The following is a 21063-nucleotide window of genomic DNA, read 5'->3' on the forward strand; positions in this document are numbered from 1 at the left end:
TGATGCTCTGTCCACTGCACCGTTTAACCAGCCCTGAAATGTCCAACAGGGCATGGAAAGGAGAGGCTTTCCAAGACCCCTACAGAGGGTGGGCCTCAGGGGTTTGACATAACTTGGATTTCTGACCTCCTCAAAGAGTGGGAGCACAGAGCTAGATTGATCTCTACCAGTGCCTCCTTTCTGCCTCTTTCAGTAATTTTTATCAGTTTTTCAGTTTCTCTGTAACTGTACCCAACATTGAAGACCTCATCCTATATGTGTGTGTGTGTGTGTATGTGCATGTGTGTGTGTGTGTATATATATATGTATGCATACACACACACATACAGTCACAATCTGTTTTCAGAAGTCTTTCTTGCTTGGTAGAAAATTTTCCAAGATGCTCTACTCACCTTCAGTATAATGAGGCATTGGAGAAAGACTTTGTAAATGCAATACTTATGAAAATAAATTTGAAAACAAAGTCAAGAAGGACTAAAGAAAAGAATAAGGGAAATAGTTGTGATGTAGTTACTACCGTGTTAAAATTGACACACAACTTTTGGGCCAGAGTTAAAATGAGCAAATAACAGAGGCTACAGGTTCACAAGCTCTTGGTGTTTTTCTTTGTTTCTACTTGCATCTGTTTTTATTTCGGTTGCTTTTGCTCTTAGCCATTTATTTAAATATCTATATACTTGTCAGTGCAAGTAAAAACAAAATTAGTCTTGGCAAAAGAGAACAAACATGTTCACCTAAGATGTTTACTAGTCTCAAAGATTTCCTGAACATAGTCCAAAAAAATGTTCTATTTAATGTCAAAGTCTCCAAATATTACTATTCTCAGATGTCATTATACATTGGCATTTCATCAAGACTTGGAACATACAAAAAATCAAGGAAATCCAGAGACATTCAAATGAGGCTCACATAAGTATTAAAAGCAAAGTGGATTTAAAAAAAATTATTTCTTAGTGTAATATCCTATTTTTTCTATTCTTTTTAATTCTTTTAAAAAAGTGAAGAACTTATAGGAATGTATGAATTCTTGTTCTGTATTTTATTTTCATTATTTCTGTGTTTCCCCTATTACCTATATAATACATGCAGACCCATATTTACTTGAACCTTGGCCAGCATAAACATATTTACTTAATCTAAGCTGATAACATTTATCAGTATTTGACATTTATTGATATTTAGTCTATTAGCTTGACCACTATCTGCTTGATTAAGCCTGAAGGCCTGATTTTCTATTTCCTAGAAATCTGATTTCAGGGAAAGAGAAACCTTCTATTCCAATCTTTCCAGATAGCAACAACCAATTAGATGCCTCCCCCTCCCCTTCTCAATGCTCTCTTGTGATGTAATCTCTTGTATAAAAGCTGTGTATCTTTACTACTTCTTTAGCCCTCCTACCATGAACTTTCTCTTTCTTATCTTGTGATAGGACAGCTCATCTTCCAGAGGTTTTAATAAACAACTTTTCTGCTTTCTACTGAGTGATCTCTGAGAAGTCATTTTGGGTAAGGGTCTTCCTCATCCCTCACACAAAATATAATTAATAACACAGTTATCTCATCTGAAAAGGCATGAAACATTCTTCATCTGTGGCACTTACCCTCTATTATTTTTTTAATTTTCTTCCTCCTATTTCCCACCCCAATAGAAAAGAAAAAGCAAATTTCTTATGACAAATTTGGATAAGTTAAGAAAAAATAAATTTCTTCCATGGCTATATACAAAAATGTCCATGTTTCATTCCATACCCTAAATCTATCACATCTCTGAATGGGATGTTTCATCATTGGTCCTTTGGAATCATGAGAGTTCATTGTAATAATCAAAGATCTTATAGCTTTTAAAGTTATATGTTCTTATATTGTCATTATTTAATTTGGCCTAGATCTATTCATTTTGTTCTTCAGTTTTTAAAAATCCCCTCCAGATTTTCATTTTCATTTATTATAATATTTCTGTTCCAGTTTAAATTATTTTCTTGGTTTTACTCACTCCATTCTGCATTAGTTTATGTAAGTCATCTGTGTACTCATTTCTTACATTGCAATAGTTTTCTAGCTCATTCATATACCACAACTTATTTAACCAGAGTTTTTTGCTATCACAAAAAGTTGCTATAATTTTGTACATAAAGGACTTTGCCCTTTTTCTTTGATCTCTTTTGAATATAGGCACAACAATGATATAGTTGGGTCAAAAGATACACATTACTTAGTAACTTTTTGGTATAATTTCAAATTGCTTTCTGAAATGGTTGTAGCCATTCACAGGTCCACCAACAATTCATCAATGTGCTTTTCCTCCCAAGTCTGTTAACATTTATCACTTTCCTTTTTTATCATCTTTGCCAATTTTAGAAGTATAAAGTTGAATCTCAGAATTACTTTAATTTACATTTCTCCTATTAGTAGTGATGAGGAAGGCGTTTTTCCTTAATAGTCTGAAAAAACTATTATTATCATTATTTTTATCATTAACTAATTTTATCATTAACTATTATCATTAACTAATTTTAAGTCGAGGCAATATAATAGCTCTTAAGGTCCATGTGGTTCCTTCCTCTTTAACTTTAAGAAGTTTATTTTAGTTTAAAAATTATTAATTCAATCACAATTGCTCTGAGCCCCCAGGTAGGAAAATCTCTAACATTTTGACAGAAATTGGGCTCTGTGACTAACTTTATATTTCACACACACACACACACACACACACACATATTTGTTTAAGTACACACAAATACACACACACATATATGTATTTTGTTAATCTTTGGTTCCTTTGAGATTGAGACAAAATTCAATTTAGTGAAAATCATTTGGATAACGAAATAGTAGATTATCATATAACATCTGTGGATACATAGGCATCAGAAGGGGAAGTGGAGCAAAGAGCCAGTTTTTTCATAGGACTTCCCTCAGACTAGATCTTCTGCTCCAAAATATCCATAGAGTTGATGGTCCTGCTCATTATCTCTCTTCTCTGCCACAGTCACACTTTTGCTTTAAAGAAGTATTAGTATTTATTTTGAGGTCCCCCTAGCCTGAGGACAGAGTGTGAGCTAGATACTGAGCTCATTCAGAAGGGGAGTGTCCTAATGGTTGATAGGCAACAGCTGCCAAATATTAGACTAGTATTGAGTGAATCTTTAAAAAGAAGAAATTACTGAGTGATGGAAGCAGAGAGAAAGGCTAGAAAGATCAATGAGTATTCCAATTCCTCTACTCAGGCCGTTGATTGGGGAGTATGACTGAAAGTGCACACAGTGCTGGAAAGTGTGGCCAAGGAGACCATTTCATCAGGAGGGAGTCAGTCATGTCTCCATGAGAACTAGAAGGTAAGATAGTGGCAAAAATTAGATATAGTTGAATTGAGTTGATTAGAGAGTATGCATTCTGAGAGCACAATGGAGGAAATGAAGAACTTTAGACATGGGACAAGCTGGTTGAGGGGGATTTGAAGAATTGAGTAGTGAGGAATGGAGAATGGGATTTGTATGAAGACAGTTTGGGATTTGAGATCAATGGGATGGGTAGTATATGACTGAGAAGGAGTTTATTAATAATTTGAATGAGTTCAGGAAGCTTATTAGCATCCCGAGGCATTCAGTCTCAAAATGATGTTCTCCAAAGTTGTGAAACAGTTCAGAGGAGGGTACCAGTGTGAGGCAGGTAGCAGCTGGAATATTTTTTCTCTCTTAGCCCTGCAGGGAGATCAGGCCAGGAGACAGGTGGAAAAAGTAGGAAACAATGGCTTTTTTTGTGGTCAGGAAGGGACCCCTGCAAGTAATGAAAAGGAGTCAGGGAGAGACATCTACATATATGTTGAAATCCTGTATGACAGCTGAAGTTGGGGGGGGGGGAACTGTGAGCAAACATTGAAATCATTGAGAAATGATTACAATTAATTACTTACAATTAAGTAGGTAAATTTAACTTTTGCATTAGATGGTAAATCTGGATCCTGGGAACCTCAAAAGAATAGAGATGTACCACATGGGAATCATTTGAAGGACCTGGGAATCTTTAGGCTAGAAACAAGAAGATTTAGAAGACACATAATCCTTATTTTCAAGTATTTGGAGAACCTTTATAGAAGAAAGATTAGTTTGCTTCTGCTTCTCCTGGGAGGCCGGGACCAGGAATAAAGAGGCTACGTTGAAGAGACAAATTGAAACTTGATGCCTGGAAAAGCTTCCTAACTAAGGTGCCCAGTGGGAAGGAGGAGAATGGCAGTACCGGTCTGTCCTGGAGCTCTCTCACCAGCAGACAGGTCAGTATATCTTAGGCAGGAGTACAATCCCCAAGGTATCTTTGGAAGGGAGGATCGGTTCACTTGGGGGGTCCAGCACAGCACCTGTCACCTAGAAGCTGCTTAATTACTGCTTCAGTATTGATTGCACAGATTTCTAGAAGGGTCATATGGGTCCAAGGGGAAAAGGCTCCATCCCAAACTCTCTACATAGTCTCCTTCCTTTAGACTTTAGGGCTTTGGACTGTTTCTAAGACTGGGCTCCATCGGTTGTGTGTGTCTTGGGCTCCTTTGGAGGCTTCAGAACCAAACCTGAGTGCAGGAGTGGTTTGGGAGAGGGGTGAGGTGGTGGGGGAAGCCAGTAGGGAGCGCTCCTTGGAATCATGGCTGTAAATAATTGAAGAAAATGCCAAATTTCACTTCCAGATGGGTGCAAAGAAAACTATCATCTCTTTTCCATCCAAGTTCACCCCTAAACTCTAACTGTGGAAGAGGTCCATGGGTCCCCAGGATAGAACCCCTGGTTTAAAAGTATGGCTGGGGGGAGGGAGACCCCTTTCCAGAGCTGAAGGGGAGGGGAGGAGGAGGCTGGCTGCGACAGGTGCAAGCACTCCCTGACCTTCACCATAGCCCAGAGTGGGGAGCGACGCCGGCAGGTTTCTATGGGACTGGCGGCCGGCTCTCCTATTGTTAGTTGAGTATTCCAACTCCTCTGCCCCAGCCATCGAATGGGGGGTACGACAGCGCCCCTGCCTTTGGTGTTCCAGGGTGTGTGTGTGTTGAGGGGGGCAGAGGGATGGGGGGGAGTGAAGAGGAACGGGTGGGGGGCGGGATGGGGGAGGGAATTAGGGACTCGAGGTCGGTGGGGAAGAACGTAGGCTACTTATCATGTCCACTTCCCCTGAGCCCCAGATGGTGCGGTCCCAGAGCTGGGACACTGGAGGATCGGGTCGGAGGATGAGAGCGAACACACTTGGAGGGAATCCAGCTTGTGTGCTACAGCTGCTGGTCGTGGCTGCTGTTCGCAGCCCCACCAGCAGGTAACCGACGGAAGAGGAGTCGCTTAAAGGTAGGCGGGACTCGGCGTTGTGCTTTTTGGTACTTTCTGAAAGGAGATCTCTTTCAGCTCTAGTCATAGATCTGCCCGAGACCATCTCAGAAAGAAGAAGAATGAGTGTGGGAGGGCTCACATTCTCTCGCCATCCTAGAAAGGTCCCATTCATTTATTTCCTCTACATTTCTTCTGTCCCTTTTTCCTTTTCTCTCCTTCTCTTCCTTTCCCTCTCTCACCTACTTCTTCTTCTTCCTAACTTCCCTTACTTTTCCCTGAACCTTTATTCTCCCCTCTCTTTCCTTTCTCTCTTCTTTCCTCCACCTCTTCTTCCTCCCTTTTCTCCTCTCTCCCTCCTTTCCCCTCCTTTTTTAATCTTTCTCCTCTTCCTCCCTTCTTCTTCCTCTCTCCCTCCTTTCCCCTCCTTTTTTAATCTTTCTCCTCTTCCTCCCTTCTTCTTCCTCTCTCCCTCCTTTCCCCTCCTTTTTTTGTCCTTCTCTTCTCCTCTTCCTCTATCCTCCTCATCTTTCTCTTATTTCTTGATCCTACGGTTGGACCAGAAGCTATGGGTAGGAGGTTCCAGGAGGCAAATTTAGACAAGGTATCAGGGAACTCAGAGCCTTTGGAGCTGTCCAAAAATAGAATGGCTGCTGGGGAAGATGGAGAACAATGGGTCATTGGAGGTCTTTATGCAAAGGTGCGAAGGCTGCTTGAGGTGTTTATTGTCTTGGGGATTCTATTTCCAGCACCTGGCCTTGGAGATCCCTTAGACCTCCTGGGATTCTGTAGTGATCCCCTGCCTTTCCCCACCCTATGCTTTCAGCGTGCAATGGGCCTTAGCAACCTTCTCCCTCTCCCTCTTAGCTCTTGCCCTTTTCTTTCTGCGGGACAGAAGAGACTGGGTGAGACTGGATTCAGGGCCGAAGGGGAGAAGCTCGAGACCCCGGGCCAAGTGGGAAGATAGGTTTCTGGGGAGGGAGGGAGCAGAGGATGCCATTCCCTTGAAAGAAGAGGAAAAGTGGGAAGTGGGGGAGAAGTACTCAGTACCCAGAACTTCTATTTGCTTCTGACTCCATTGAGATGTATTTTATTATGGATTAAAACAAAACAAAGTCACCAGGGTGGAAAGAACATTAGATTCGGGGTCACAGAACCTGAGTTCAAATCCAGCTAGGGAGAACGCAAATTGAGGCTGGAGACAGGTGGGAAGGGATGGAGGGGGAGGGCACTTCCAGGTCGAGCTCCTGGAGGGAGGAGAAAGGAAGTAGCAGGATGAGATTGAAGACTAGCTTTTTCTTCCAATTTATCTCACATATGGAATTTGTGAAGAGAAGCAATGAACTAAGACTGTAAAAATAGGTTGGAGCCAGATGTCCAAATAATTGTATTTTATGCTACTAATCAACCAATCAATAAGCATTGTCCCAATTGCTTACTACTAAATGCCAGGCATTGCCTTAAGCCTGAGAATAAAAAGCGCCAGTGGGAGATGGTACCTGGGCGCCAGCAGCAATGGCAGGCCATTGGATGTGTCCAAATATGAGTTGAGAAGGGACCTCAGTGACTATCCAACGCAACCTATCTTTGAAAAGGAATCTCCTTTATACCCTTCCCAACAAAATCACTCGGTCTTTGCTTGAAGGCCCCTAGTGAAAGGGCACTTGCTCGCTGCCTCCTGAGGGGCGCCAAGCCACTTTTGGATGCCTCTGCTCTTTAGACATTAGACAGTGAGCTCTTAAGAGCAAGGATTAATTTTGCTTTCCTTAGCAGTCCCAACTATTAGCACAGTACCTGGGGATATGGTTAACTTGAGGTTGGAAGTTTTTCCTGATAACTACTCTTAGCATCTTTCTCTGCCCAGTGTCCCTGGTTCTTCTCTTTTTAGCCAAGTAGAAAAAGTCTAATTCCTTTTGCACATATTAATAATAATAGCATATAGATCATATATATCTATATATACACACACATATATGGATCACACAGACATAGATATACAGTAACACACAAACACTATCTTAACTTGATCTTCATAACAATCCTGAGAGGCAGGTACTATTGTTATTCTATTTTACATCTGAGGAAACTGAAGCAAACAGGAATTAAGTGACTTGCCCAAGGTCACATAGCTAGTAAGTGTCTGAGGTCAGATTGCAGGTCAGACCTGTACTTTAAAAGAAGGGGTTGAACATGTTTTGACCCAGGATGATTAGGAGAAAGTATGGTAGTGTCATTAAGTGAAAATGGGTAAATTGGAAGGACTGGAAGATACGTGGAGAAGGGTAAATTTAGCTCAGAAAGTTTTTGATTTGAAATGTTGGCAGGGCCTTTAGATGCAGTTGGAAATGGAATATCCTGGGAGCTTCAAGGCTGGAGATTTAGATTTGAGAGGAAAAAAAATAGAACTATGGGTAGAGAACTGAGGAACACTCAAACTTAGAGGGAAAGGAGTAAAACAAATAGAAATTAATCCCTGCAGACCACAAATTGATTTAGAAAATCACAAATTAACATTGTGTTTTATCATTTTTTTGATGTATTTTATTTCCCAATTATATTTTGATCTGTTTGGGGCTGAACTGGGGAGTTTGAATTTTCAAGTCATGAGTTAACTACCTGGTATAGTGGATAAAGAATGGGCTTTGGAGTGAGGAAGATAAGAGATCCAATTCTTCAGCCTCTCACATACTGGCTGTCTTACTTGAACTCTCGATGATCTAGATCAGATCAGGGCTGCATAAACTTTTTCTATTCACAACTCTTTTCACCCAAGAAATTTTTACACATCCTTGGGTATATAGGCTAAAAATTAAGTATACAAATTAAACATTGATAATAAATTATAATTTCATGATTCCTACATTCAGTTAAGAAACCACATTTGTGACCCACAGTTAAAAAGCTTTGATCTAGGCATTACTCTAAGCTGATAAGTTAAAGCATGTACTAGCCTGTAATTAGAAGGAGAAGTTTCCTCACTGAGCTTTTCCTGTGCCAGTGAGTCCCTGTCTCCCATTCTATCACAGTCTCCCAGGTTTGAAATCAACATATCATCTCTTACCTTCATGATTTTGCACAAGCTGTCCCCCATGCCTAAAATGCATTTCTCTCTTCCCAGCTTCCTCTTAGAATTCCTAGTTCCCCAGTTGATTGATCACTTTCACTTAAAATTACTTTGAATATACTTTGATTTGAAGTCCTTATATAATTGAGACAAATTTTATTTTTAATCTGAACTTTGCCTTAGTTTAATTTCTTGGGGTAATAAAGACATTCGTTCTGTGTCAGCTTCTCATGCTCAGAGCCCATTCTATGAATGATGATTTCATAGAAGTATACCCATAGCAATGGGTATTTAAAAAATCTCACAGGTGTTACAATTTTCCAATAAAGCCAGAGAATGGGCACTGGAATGATAGCATTTGCTTTGATCATTTTGGTATTGATTTAACCTTTACTACATCGAGGACTGTAAAACTGAAGATCTGAAATTACAATTATTCAATATCGTTGGTACTGTCCAGCAAAGTACTTTCCTGGATGACAGAGATGAAATGTGAGTTTTTGTGAGTATAGGGAGACAGTATATAGTATAGTGGGTAGGGAGCTGACCTTGGAGTAAGGAAGATTTGAGTTAAGGTCTTACCTGTGATACATATTGTCTATATGATACTGGTTAGTCCACTTGACACTTTGAGGACTTCAGGCAACTCTTGGGATTCTTACATTTCAGTGAAGATGTATCAGATCTACGTTGGTAGAGTTAGTTTCTTCATGGGGGAGCTCCCTTTATGTATGAAATCATTGGTTCAGACCATAACTCATATTTAGGATAAATGATTTTCTTTTTGAACAGTTAGAGAATTCTTTTTGTGTGTGTGTTCTATTTCTGTTATCTTTAAGAAGTAAGGAGTCCTAGTGATTGAGAATACAATTCGTTTCTTTTGAACATTATTCTTAATGAAATTATAGTTGTTTAGTTATTATTCAGTCATGCAGTTGTGTCTTATTCTTTGTGATCCTATGATCCATAGCACATCAGGCCCTTCCATCTTTCACTATCTCTCGAAATGGGTCCAAGTTCATGTTCATCATTTCCATGGTGCTGTCTATCCATCTCAGCTCATCATCAGAGGTGGGTTTTGTTAGTCACATTTAATTAGGAAAGAATGGGAAAGTTGATGATGACTAGAAATTCTCTTCAACAGCTGTAAAGACTGATGGTATTCATTTTAAATTTTATTTCCCTTCATAATTTATACAGTTCCTTTTTGTTGGACAAAGGAATATCACAAGCTCCTTAATTTTAAAAAGTCACAGAAGACTTAGAAGTGTTCAAAATGTGAGTGCAGGTGTGCAAAATGCTGGCCCATACTTTTGAACAGACATCCTTGAAAGATACTTGGTAGAATAAAGGTATCAGGCCCAAATTCCTTTGGCTTCTCACACATCTTCCAAGACCAACTAAATTCCTTGAGGAAGAAGAACTGGATTTTTAGACTCAACATTTCAAGCCAAGTGAACCCTGAACCAAGTTAAGAGATAAAGAACCATGACTTAAGCAGTGACAGGATAAAATCAATTACTTGTAAACATGATAATATCAATCAATTTTAATCTTCCCAATTCCCTCCCTTTGATCGGGGGAAACAAACACGTTTCTTACCGATCACTTATCGGCAGTCTAATTCATAAAATATTGAACATAATCATTATCAATACTGGGCACACAAAGAAATTTTTCAGATGGAAATTTTGAACAGGTTTTAACACAGTAGTTAATGCAAATTGAAAAAGAGTTACAAGACTGATGAATCATAGTAAAATCATAGTAAAACTATCCAAAACAGTGAACTGAATTCAGAAGGGAGATTAACATGTCTCTAAGGTAACTGAGATAACTCAGCCAACAAGCTTGTGAAGCAGAAAGCCTAAGGAATACCATAACCATCAATATTAACTAACCTCATTATCAATTCATTATAAAAATATAAAAATATTCAATATAAAAATATACAAAAATAAAAATATAAAAATAAAAATATTCAAAATAAAAATATAAAAATATTCATTATAAAAATCAAAAAAAGATTTGATATAAGAGGAAGTAGCAGAAATGTGATTATAACAGCATCAATGCTGGTCCTCCAGCCCAAAGTTTAAGGGCACAGAATAACTTAGCACATATAAGACAGTATAAAGCATCCTCAGTTCCACTGAATTTCAGTGAGAATAGCATAAGCAGCCAAGTGTATGGCAGAATACCATAGCTAGGCTCAGAGTTAACTAGGTGGAAAGATTTCTTACATGGGACACTGAATTAAGAGGGTCCTATCTGAGCCTTCCAAAGGTCACCCTCTCAATTTATTCCCAGGGTCAGATATCTATTGGCTATCTCAGATGTCACTCCTCTTGATCTGTGGGCATTTCTTTTAAAGCTGTGAAACCTTGGCTCAAGAGCACACCAAACCTGAAAATGAAATTCAAAAAGGAAAGTCAGATTCCAAAAGGTTTTATCTCAGACAGCGAAGTCTTGGTAATCACAGTAAGGCTGAATACAGTCATTTCCCACACTCTCAAGTTGTTTCAATAAATTAATTAGCAAATAAAAGTTTATCAGTCCTTCCAAAAAAAATCACACAAAAGATTTTACTTAACATCCCTTCTTCTAGCATTTCTCCTTTTCAAACATAGCTTAAAACTCATCCTGAAACAAAAAGTCAATTGGTAGAATTTAATAAAGTAATCCACATTTTGTAAATTTGCATAGAAAGTGAATATATGACTGCTTACTAACCCCTTTAAAGCAAACATATTTCTCAGACTGGAGTTTATTAAGACAAAGGTGGTTAAGCATATAACTTCAGTACCGATAATTCCAAGTATAACTTATAATTATCACAATCACAAATTATTTTTATACTCTGAACATACTTAAAAAAAAAAACCCTGTCCTTATCAAGAAGTGTTTATAATGGGGAAGAATGATCCCATTCCCCAGTCTTTCACAGGACTGAAAATAATCACCTTGTTGAAGCTGGCAAGTTTGCAAATAAGGAAGTTTTCAATCAAGGTCTTGTTTCCATTCTCCTTTTCTTTTCCATAAGGTGAACAATTTTTCTTCTTTTTTAAAATATATTAAGTGCTTAATAGGTTTTTAACATGACAATAGTCTCCAACAAACTAATAATTCCACAGTATTTAAATTAAAAAGTTATAATCTCCACTAATATAAAATTACTATTCCCTTAACAGCAATTGTAATGTAAAATGGTTTCTCAGAATCTATAATATGAGAACATTTAGAAACATGATACCTGAATTTAAAACATGAAACAAAACTCCATACTAATCAAATGATATTAATTCAGTGAAATGCATTTCCCAATTACCTTCACACAGGAAAGCATTCATACTACAATGTTCTTTAATTCCACAATCCTCAAAGTCTAGAAAGGTATTAGCACAAAACACAATTCATCAAAAACCCAATTAGCAAAAAGTAATACATTACATAAATCAAATGAAATTACATTAGACAAAAAGATTACTAGTTTCAGTTCAGGGTTAGGTTAGCTCAAAATATGCTAGACTAAATAGGATAAACCACTATTGTTAAAAAAAAAAAAAACAAACCTAATTTCGTAAACCCTTAGGAGTTTGCATTTTAAATCCTAAAGAAATGTCTGCTATTTAAAAATCACAGTAAAAATAGTATCATTTATTACATTTTCAAATGAATAGTTTCATATTATTTTATTTTTTATTAAAGCTTTTTATTTTCAAAACATATGCATGGATAATTTTTCAACATTAACCCTTGCAAAACTTTGTGTTCCAATTCCTTCCCTTTCCCCACCCCTCCCCCTAGATGGCAAATAATGCACTATATCTTAAACATGGTAGAAATATCATATCATTTAAAAACAATTTAATCTATAACCCAAAAGAATCCAGAGATTATCATTTTAACAGGAAATCTATTAAAATAAATGACCAAATTTATGTTAGACACTTTCTTTATTAATGTTACAAATTGGTAAATTGAGATGAATTATTTGATATCTCAAATTAACAAATTTCTAGATGCATGTATTTTCCCAATTTTTCTTAAATGACAAATAATAGAATAAATTCTAATATCATAAGTGTCTTATCAGGACAGGCACATTTCACTTAAAAGGATATCAGAATAAATCCAATTATACCTGAATCTATTTTCCAAATGATATTGCACAGAATCTTAATTTATAATTTCAATTGTTTAGCATTATTTTTCAAAGGGGCCATTTATTCCTAGCATTTCATATTTGGGATCTACTATTTCTAGCAAATTCGCCATCAAAGATTTTAAAACTGGCTGTCTGATAGTAGATTTTGATCTACCTCAATCATCACATTTAAGAGAATATTGTAAATTTGTTCAAATCTGGGTCTTACAATCTCAAAAAAAAAATCACTTATCAATATACTTCCAAACCTCTATTTACTTTCAAATCAAGATACAATTGTTTATTACTATGGTACTATGTAAAGATGTAAAATTTCACACCACCTTTCTACTTAAACAAATCCAAAATTTCCCTCAAAACCTTTTTTTCAGAATTCTGAATTCTTTTTTTCCTTGGTGTACATCTTCCTGTGGTCTGAACACCCACACCTTTACTTATTCCAAATTTTCCCTTCATTCTTATTCCAATAGTTTCACTCTTTCATTAATCTTGACTTCACTGAGTTTCTCCTATAAGAGTGAAGCATACATAGTTGTTAAACAAAACTGATGCCTTATGAAAGACCTATTTTCAAAGTGCAATCTTAACTATTAATATGCTTATAACAGTATTGAATTGTTGGCAATTCTGTGATTCACCAATAGGTGGAAGCACAAAAATTCTTTAAAGATGCTTTTGCATAAATATGTTTGATGTCTCACAAAAAAAAAAAAAAAAAAAAAAAAAAAAAACCTAACTTGGTCTATTCAAATATGGGAATATGTTTAATAGATTATACATATTTAATCTATACCAGATTGTTTGTTGTTTCAAGGAGGGAGAAGGTAAGAGAGGGAGAGAAAAAGATTTGGAACATCGTCTTACAGATATGAATTGAAAACTATCTTTGCATGTATTTAAAAAATAAACTACTTTTTGAAGGAAGAAAAAACTTGGCTTATTAAAATAACAGTAAAATTCTAGTATATTATTCATAAGAAATGCAGTTTATTTTACTTTTTACTATACTGTTTTTCTTTCCCAGCTTTTCTCTAATCATAAAAATGATCTTCCTTTTTTCACTCTAAAAAATAAGTCTGTCACTGGAGGAGGGTTGTAATTATTTCTCTTTAAAAAATCCTAAAAGAAATGAAATACAAAGCTCACTATAATTTCAACATTTATAAGATCTTTTAAAACAAAATCTGGAGATGCACAGTATCGATCTTATATTTCAGTTATACATTTAGCTTCTAATTAGTTTAAAACACCATAAAACATAGGCTCTCTCTCATTTAGATTTCTCTAGTCTTGTCCCCAGACTGTGATTTAAATCTGAGAGAGAGAGAGGGAAGAGGAAGAGACAGACAGATAGACATAAAGACAAAAAGATAAGTCAGGGAGACACAGACACAGGGACAGAGACAATAAATGGGTCCATGGCTTGCTTCCATTAGTGCCAAAAACCCTGAGTAGGAGGACAGTTCCCCTTATTTACATTTGGGGAGTACAGAACAAAGAACAGAGTAAGGTAGATGACATCTTGGAATTAAGGGCAACACAAATGGTTGGCTGTTTAGTAATAGAAGCCAGCAGTGACCAACCCCTCCATCCCCCATTTTTCTCTTATGAGACAAAGAAGTGCTCGATGTCTGAGAATAAGTGCTCAAGATAGTGGCCCAGACTTTTGGACAGCCAACCAGACTTCCTTGATGGATACTTGGGGCAATAAAGATACCAGGCCCAAACTCCATCCACTTCTCACACCTTTTCCATGGTGAGTTAAATTCCTTAAGGCAGGAGACCTGGGTTTTTAGACTTAACCCATCATAGGCCATTAACTAAGTTCAGAAACAAAGAACTGTGACTTAAGCAATTATAGGACAAAATCAATTATTACTTCTAAATAGGATCAATCAGAAAATAATACAGGATCAATTTTAATCTTTCCAGTTAAAATCAGTGGCAGAGTTATAATATAGTGGTAGTACTAATAACTTACAATTATGTATCATTTTGAGATTTGCACATTGGTAGTAGCCTTATTATCCCCATTTTACAAAGAAGGAAACTGAGTTTCAGAGAAGTGAGTGATTTGTCCAAGATCATACAAACAAGTTGTCAGAGGCAGGATGCAAAATCTGGTCTCTTCTGAGTCTAAATCCAGTGTTCTTCCTAATCCATCCAAAAGGTATTTGTAAAGCAACAACTATATATCTGATCATTCATATACTATTTTATTTTAGTACTCTCCTACAACTCCTGGAAAACACCCTTCCTAAAATATAATTAAGGGAAAAAATATTTTTATTATACCCCCAATTTCAATAACTTTTCCATTTTTTTATTTTTAACTACTTCTTGGTGATATTTTCCACTTATATGGTTGTAGTTGTGCTGGACCTGGAGTCAGGAATTCTCATTTTTCCAAGTTCAAAATCTGACCTCAGAGATCACAAGTTCAATACCCCATGTTAATGGGGTAAAATGAGCTGGAGTAGGAAATGACAAACCATTCCGGTATCTTTACCAAGAAAACCCAAATAGGGTCACTAAGAGTCAATCATGATTGAGCAATATTATTTTCGAATTCTCAGAATCAGTACATAAAAATTTTCCTACTCTTCTCTTTCCTTCCATCATATTATTCCTTTGGGAATGTTAAAGGTGAGGTTGCATCACAGCTGCAATTAATTGTCACAGAATGCTCATCTATCTTGCTCAATCAATCAAAAATAAACAAGATATGAATAAATCCTTTCCCGGAAGACTCATAGGAGCTTTGAGCCTTTAGATAAATGCATCTGATACCATCCAGAAAATATCTTGTGTTTGTTTACAGAGAATCCATCATGCTTTATGGGGCTTTGAATAAAATAGCAAGCCACTCTGGAACTTTTGACCACTTGAGCAAATTTACCTTAGGGAGGGAGGGTTGAGTTTCTTTCCTAACTACACACACACACACACACACACACACACACACACACCCCTGACACATGACCAGGTGATAATTTTGTGAACTTCAAAAGTTCCAAATAGCTGGCATTTATTTCCGTAGGTGTATGTTGCACCATCCATCAGAATCAGTCGCTGGGTTTGTTGAGTATCAGTGGCAGATGGCAGAGTCTCCATCGGGAGCTGAGATAATAAAGTAGATACACCGAGGTAAGACAAATTCAAGATTCTATAAAGCCTTGCAGAAGGCAACACCTAAGGAGAACTTCATGAGAATTTCACAAAGAGATGAAAGGATTTACACTTTATTATTTGACCACATGTGTCCTCTAAATTTTAATGTGGTCTTCTCAAGGACTTTAGGACTCCAGAGGGGAGTTTGTTCTCTACTTTGGAGGGATTTCTCTGTAACAACTCTGCTTGCTATAACTAATTAGTAAACATGCTTTCAAAATATTAATGAGGTCGGGCTAATAATCAGTGGGAGCACACTAGTGGGGGATCAGGAAAGACTACTAAAACACTAGTGAATCTCAGGGTTTTCCATAGAACTATGAGAAGCATTCTGCTCTATAGGATCTAGATTAAGAGCTAGAGGGAACCTTAGAGAGATAGAGTTGAACTTTATCATTTTATAGACTAGAAAATGGGACACACACACACACACACACACACACACACATACACACAGAAAAAGAGAGAGAGAGAGACAAAGAGAGAGAGAGAAAGAGATGACTGGTTTGAGTACTCTAGATAAGGGTTTCTAATTTGTGTGTGTGTGTGTGGGTGGGTGTGTGTGTGTGTGTGTCTGTGTGTCTGTGTCTGTGACTGTGTGTCTCTGTGTGTGTGGTCATGTGCGTGCATGAGTGTGTGCTGTGCCCTAGACATCTTGGACAGTGATGTCTGTGGACTCCTCAGAATAAAACCTTTAAATGCATAAAATATAATATATTTTGTTGTTCAGTTATTTTTCAGTTGTGTTCAACTCTTCTGTAACCCATTTGGGGTTTTCTTGGTAAAGATAGTGGAGTAGTTTTGCCATTTCCTTCTCCAGCATGTTTTATAGTTGAGAAAACTGAGGCAAACAAGGTTAAATGATTTGCCCATATATAGGGTATATTTGCAATATACATATGCAGGTGTATGTATGCATGTGTATACAACACATACACATGTATGTGTATATGTACATATATGTGTGTGTCATATATATCTAAGATTTTTTTAAAATTATGCTGAATGTAGTCACCAAATCATTTTAAAACAAGTTAATGCATCTTCCATGAAGAACCCTTATTTTAGATAGATTTTGAAGTAAACATTAATATACTATTCCTAAGAAGAAATTTCAATAAATAAACTTTTGTTAAAAACCTGGATTACCAGAATTGGAATCAAAATACTGAATTTAGATCTTATTTCAGAAATTTACTAGCTAAGTGATCATAGGCCACATCCTTTTACTTTTATGAGTCTCAGTTTCTTCAAGTATAAAATAGGGATAATAATACTCACACTATCTAGCCCAGAAGGGGGGTTAAATTAAAACATTTTGCCCATCTTAAAGAATTATGTAATTGTATAACTATTGCTAATGTTATTTTTATTATTTTTTTCAGGATATACATAAGAATAGGAAAGGAAATGCAGGTATTGGATTTGTCCTAGAACTATTTATTACTTTTCTCTTTTTAAAATTACATTTCTTTTCAATAAAAAAGTTTTCTCTCTCTACTACTGATAGTTTGCCCTTCCACATTAAAAAAACAAAAAACAAAATTCTTGTAAAAATATATATATTAGGCAAACAAAACTTATTCCCACACTGGCCATGTCTACAAAATGATATTTCTTGGTCTGCGTCTTGATCTTTATCAAATTTCTGACAAGAGATGGGCAGCATGTTTTATCACTGGTCATATGGAGTTCTGGTTAGCCATTGTAGTGATCAGAGTGCTTAAATCTTTCAAAGTTCTTTACCTTTATAATGTTGTAGGTAATATATAAGTCGGTCTCTTGGTTCTCCTCATTTCATTGTGAATCCATTCCCATAAATATTCCTATTTCTCTGAAACTATTCCCTCCATAATTTATTATGGTACAATAGTATTTGTATTCTTCAGAACTATCCTCTTCACAATTTCTGTGATATAATAGTATTTTACAATCCATATACCATCATATGCTCTTCCATTCTTCAATTGATGAATGTCTCTTAGTTTCTATTTTTTTGCCACCCTAAAAAGAGCTGCTATAAATATTTTTGTATCTACCTTTTCCTCTTTCCTTGGGGAAAGACTTCTTTATAGTATAGATCCAGTAATGGTACCACTTAAAGAATACACACAGTTTAGTAATTTTGGTGGTCACAGTTCTAAATTTCTTTCCAGAAAGTAGTTCACAGCTCCACCAATAGTGCATTAATGGATCTGTTTCCAATAGTGCATTAATGGATCTGTTTTCCCATAAAGTGTTTTTCAACACTTTTCATTTTCATTTTCTTTTTTTCTTTTTTTTTTTTTTTGGTCAACTTTGCCAATCCAGTAGGTGTGAAGTTTAGTTTTAATTTGAATCTCCCTAATTATTGGTGATTTTGAACTTTTCCCCTCATAATTATTGATAGCTTGGATTTTTTTCCTCTAAAAACTGCCTGCTCATATATCATTTTTGACCATTTATCATTTAGGGAATGAATTTTGTTCCAATAAACTTGAATCAGTTTCTTAAAAGAAGCTGCTAGTTTCCCCCCCTTCCCCAACCACCTGGTTCTTTTCTAATTTTAGCTACTTTGGTTATCTTTATATAAAACTTTTTAATTTTATCAAATCCAGGATACTCATTTTACTTCTGTCATCCTCTTTCCCTTTTGTTTGATTGTGAACTTTTCCATAATTTCTTTATGATGTCACCCTTTATGTCTAAGTCATATATCCAGTTGCAAATCATCTTGCTAAATGGGATGAAATGCATGTGTAATCCTAGTTTCTGCCCAACTGCCTTCTGTTTTCATGAAGTTTTTGTCAGATAGTAAGTTCTTGTCTCAGTAGCTGGGATCTTTGAGTTTATCGGACAAGATGCTACTACGCTTCCTTGTTTCTCTATAATTTTTACCTAATTATCCTATTTCATAAGCAGTACCAATTGACTAATAATTACTGCTTTGTAAAATGGTTTGAGATCTGGGACTGCTAAATTCCCTTCCTTCCCACTTTTTTTCTCCCTCATTTCCTTTATGGCTCTTGACCTTTTCTTCCTTCAGATAAATTTTATTATTAATTTTTCTGCCTCTATAGACTAACCTTTTGGCAGTTTAGTTATTATACTATTAAATAAGTAAATTAATTTAAGCAATATTGTCATTTAAATTATATTGGTTCATCCTCCCAAAGTAACTGATATTTTTCTAATTATTAAGGTTTATCTTTATCTGTGTAAAGAATATTATATAGTTGTATTCACATACTTCCTTTATGTGTGTTGGCCATATAAATTCCCTTCTGTAAAGGAATTTTAAAAATATTTAAATTTATTTTTAAATTCGTTTTTTTAAATGGGCATTCTCTTTCTACATATTCTTTCTGGATTTTATTAATAATATGTAGAAAGGCTAATAATTTAGAAAGATTTCTTTTCATACTGTGAGAATTAGGAAACTCGAGTTGCTTCTTTGTTATGATTTCATTCTGTATCATCGCCACCATTTTTATAACTACCCAGATTATATTTCATTTGTCTCAGGGTTAAGTTTGGAAATTCAGCTTTCTTGTAAATCACTCATTGTCTCTGAAGTTCATTTTTATCACTCTTCTACTATTGTCTGGTGGAAACTGTTATCCTTGAAGGATACAGATAGATATCAAGGGGCCTGGACTGGTCCACAATATCTAAACAGTCCTCACAGGTTAACTCAACCGATGGATATGTCTTAGCCATAGGATAGGAGGAGGGACTGTTACTAATCCCTAATTCTCATTTTTTAGCCAATCATGTTGTTCCTCATGCTTACTATGCTCCAAGATTTGTAAACATTTATACTGTTTTTCCCATCTATAATGCTACCTTTTATTTTGGATATTCTTCCTTTTGTCTATAAACAACTGTCTTCCAATTTTTGTTTTTCACTTTTCTGAGGGGATTGAGACCCCATTTATTGGAAATTTACCACTTTGTCCAAAAATTTATAGTGCTTGGAACTTTACTAGAATCTTTTTAACAACTAGAAGTTATTGCTCCATTTTATTTTTGTTCTTCAGGATTCTCTAAGTACATCATAATATTATCTGTAAACGTGATAATTTTGTTTCTTCTTTTCCAGTGCTTCTTATTACCTTCATTTATTTTTCTTTTGCTTCACTTTAGCAGTCTATCAAGTAATAATGGTTATAATGGACATCCTTGTTTTTCCCTGATCTCATTGGAAAGATCTCTATTTTATCCCAACTGCATATAATGCTGGCTCTTGCTTTTAGAAAGATACTATTTATCATATTGAGAAAATATCCATTTATTCCCATGCTATCTAGTCTTATCTTAAAAGGAATGGATATTGTAGCTCATCTTGGGTCTATATAATTTAATTTGTTGCCAAAATGGAGACATAAGAAGAAACAGTTTGGAAAATTCTGATGGATGTAGAATTTAGAAAGAAAGAAAACAAGTTTTCAAGGACAACAAGGAATATACAATGTCATAGAACTTCACTTGCAGCTTGCCCTGGTTTTCTCACAAGATACTTTTGCTAGATAGATTTTGGCCATTGTTTAGCTGGGCAGAATTTGAGCTAGTGACCCTAAAAAGAGTCTAGTTTGCTAGTCCTAAATAATTTAATCCTCATATTCAATTCAACATTTATTGTCTGCCAAATGAGAAACCCTGGGCTGGAGACTGGGAATTAGGAGACAAAACCAAATCCCTGATCTCCTGGCAACTTGCAAGTTATTGAGGAGACAGAATATGTGTGCAATCAAGTCAATAATAAATTATATATAAAATAATGCAACATAATTTCAAGAGGGAGAGAGTATTATAACTACTGGGATTAGGAAACATCTTGTGTTGAGAGTGATTCCTAGGTTGTCTTAAAGAAGTTAGAGTCTCTGAAACAGAGATGAGATGGGAGCTCTCTCCAAAGTCAAGAGGTGATTTGTATGGGATGAAGCATTTATGAGATGCAACGTGATGTGTGGAGAACAGGTAACAAGTCAGCTTAACAAGAATCAATCTTAAACCAAAAGCACATAATAGGAAATCATATTGGGAAGGGGGGAAGGGACAGATTAGGTATGGTTTTAATTGCCTAATAAAGAATATTTATTTTGTTCTTGAAACCATAGAAACCCATCCAAGGTTTAGAGTAGAGAGGTGACATGATCAGATTTAGTTTTAAGAATATCAGTTTGCTGTAGAGAAGACAGATTAAAGAGAGAATAGACTGGAAGCAGGAAAAACCTTTAGGAAACTATTGTAGAAGTTTAATAGAAAGATGATAGGGTCATGGAAGTAGTAGAGTCTGAGCAACTGAGAAAAAAGAAATTAAAAAATACAATGTATATGTATAGAAATCAAATAAATCTCTAGATTTTTAGGAGAAGGCTTAAA

General features: G+C 36.0%; 1 protein-coding gene across 6 annotated transcripts in view; it reads left to right on the forward strand.

Moving 5' to 3' along the window:
* Positions 1 to 4251: 4251 nt before the first annotated feature.
* C4H1orf141 (chromosome 4 C1orf141 homolog) overlaps positions 4252 to 21063 on the forward strand; it is a 59878-nt gene continuing 43066 nt past the window's right edge. Inside the window, exons 1-4 of one of the 6 annotated variants that reach the window (XM_031968913.1) lie at positions 4252 to 4269; positions 5161 to 5317; positions 15569 to 15675; positions 17085 to 17115. The gene's annotated coding sequence lies outside the window, so the exon portion shown is untranslated. Of the gene's footprint in view, positions 4270 to 5064; positions 5318 to 15568; positions 15676 to 17084; positions 17116 to 18420; positions 18493 to 21063 lie in introns of those variants that run through there. The other 5 variants (XM_031968911.1, XM_031968912.1, XM_023503971.2 and 2 more) reach the window with 5 other exon arrangements.

The sequence above is a fragment of the Sarcophilus harrisii genome, chromosome 4, assembly GCF_902635505.1.
Source record: "Sarcophilus harrisii chromosome 4, mSarHar1.11, whole genome shotgun sequence".
NCBI classification, from domain to species: Eukaryota; Metazoa; Chordata; class Mammalia; order Dasyuromorphia; family Dasyuridae; genus Sarcophilus; species Sarcophilus harrisii.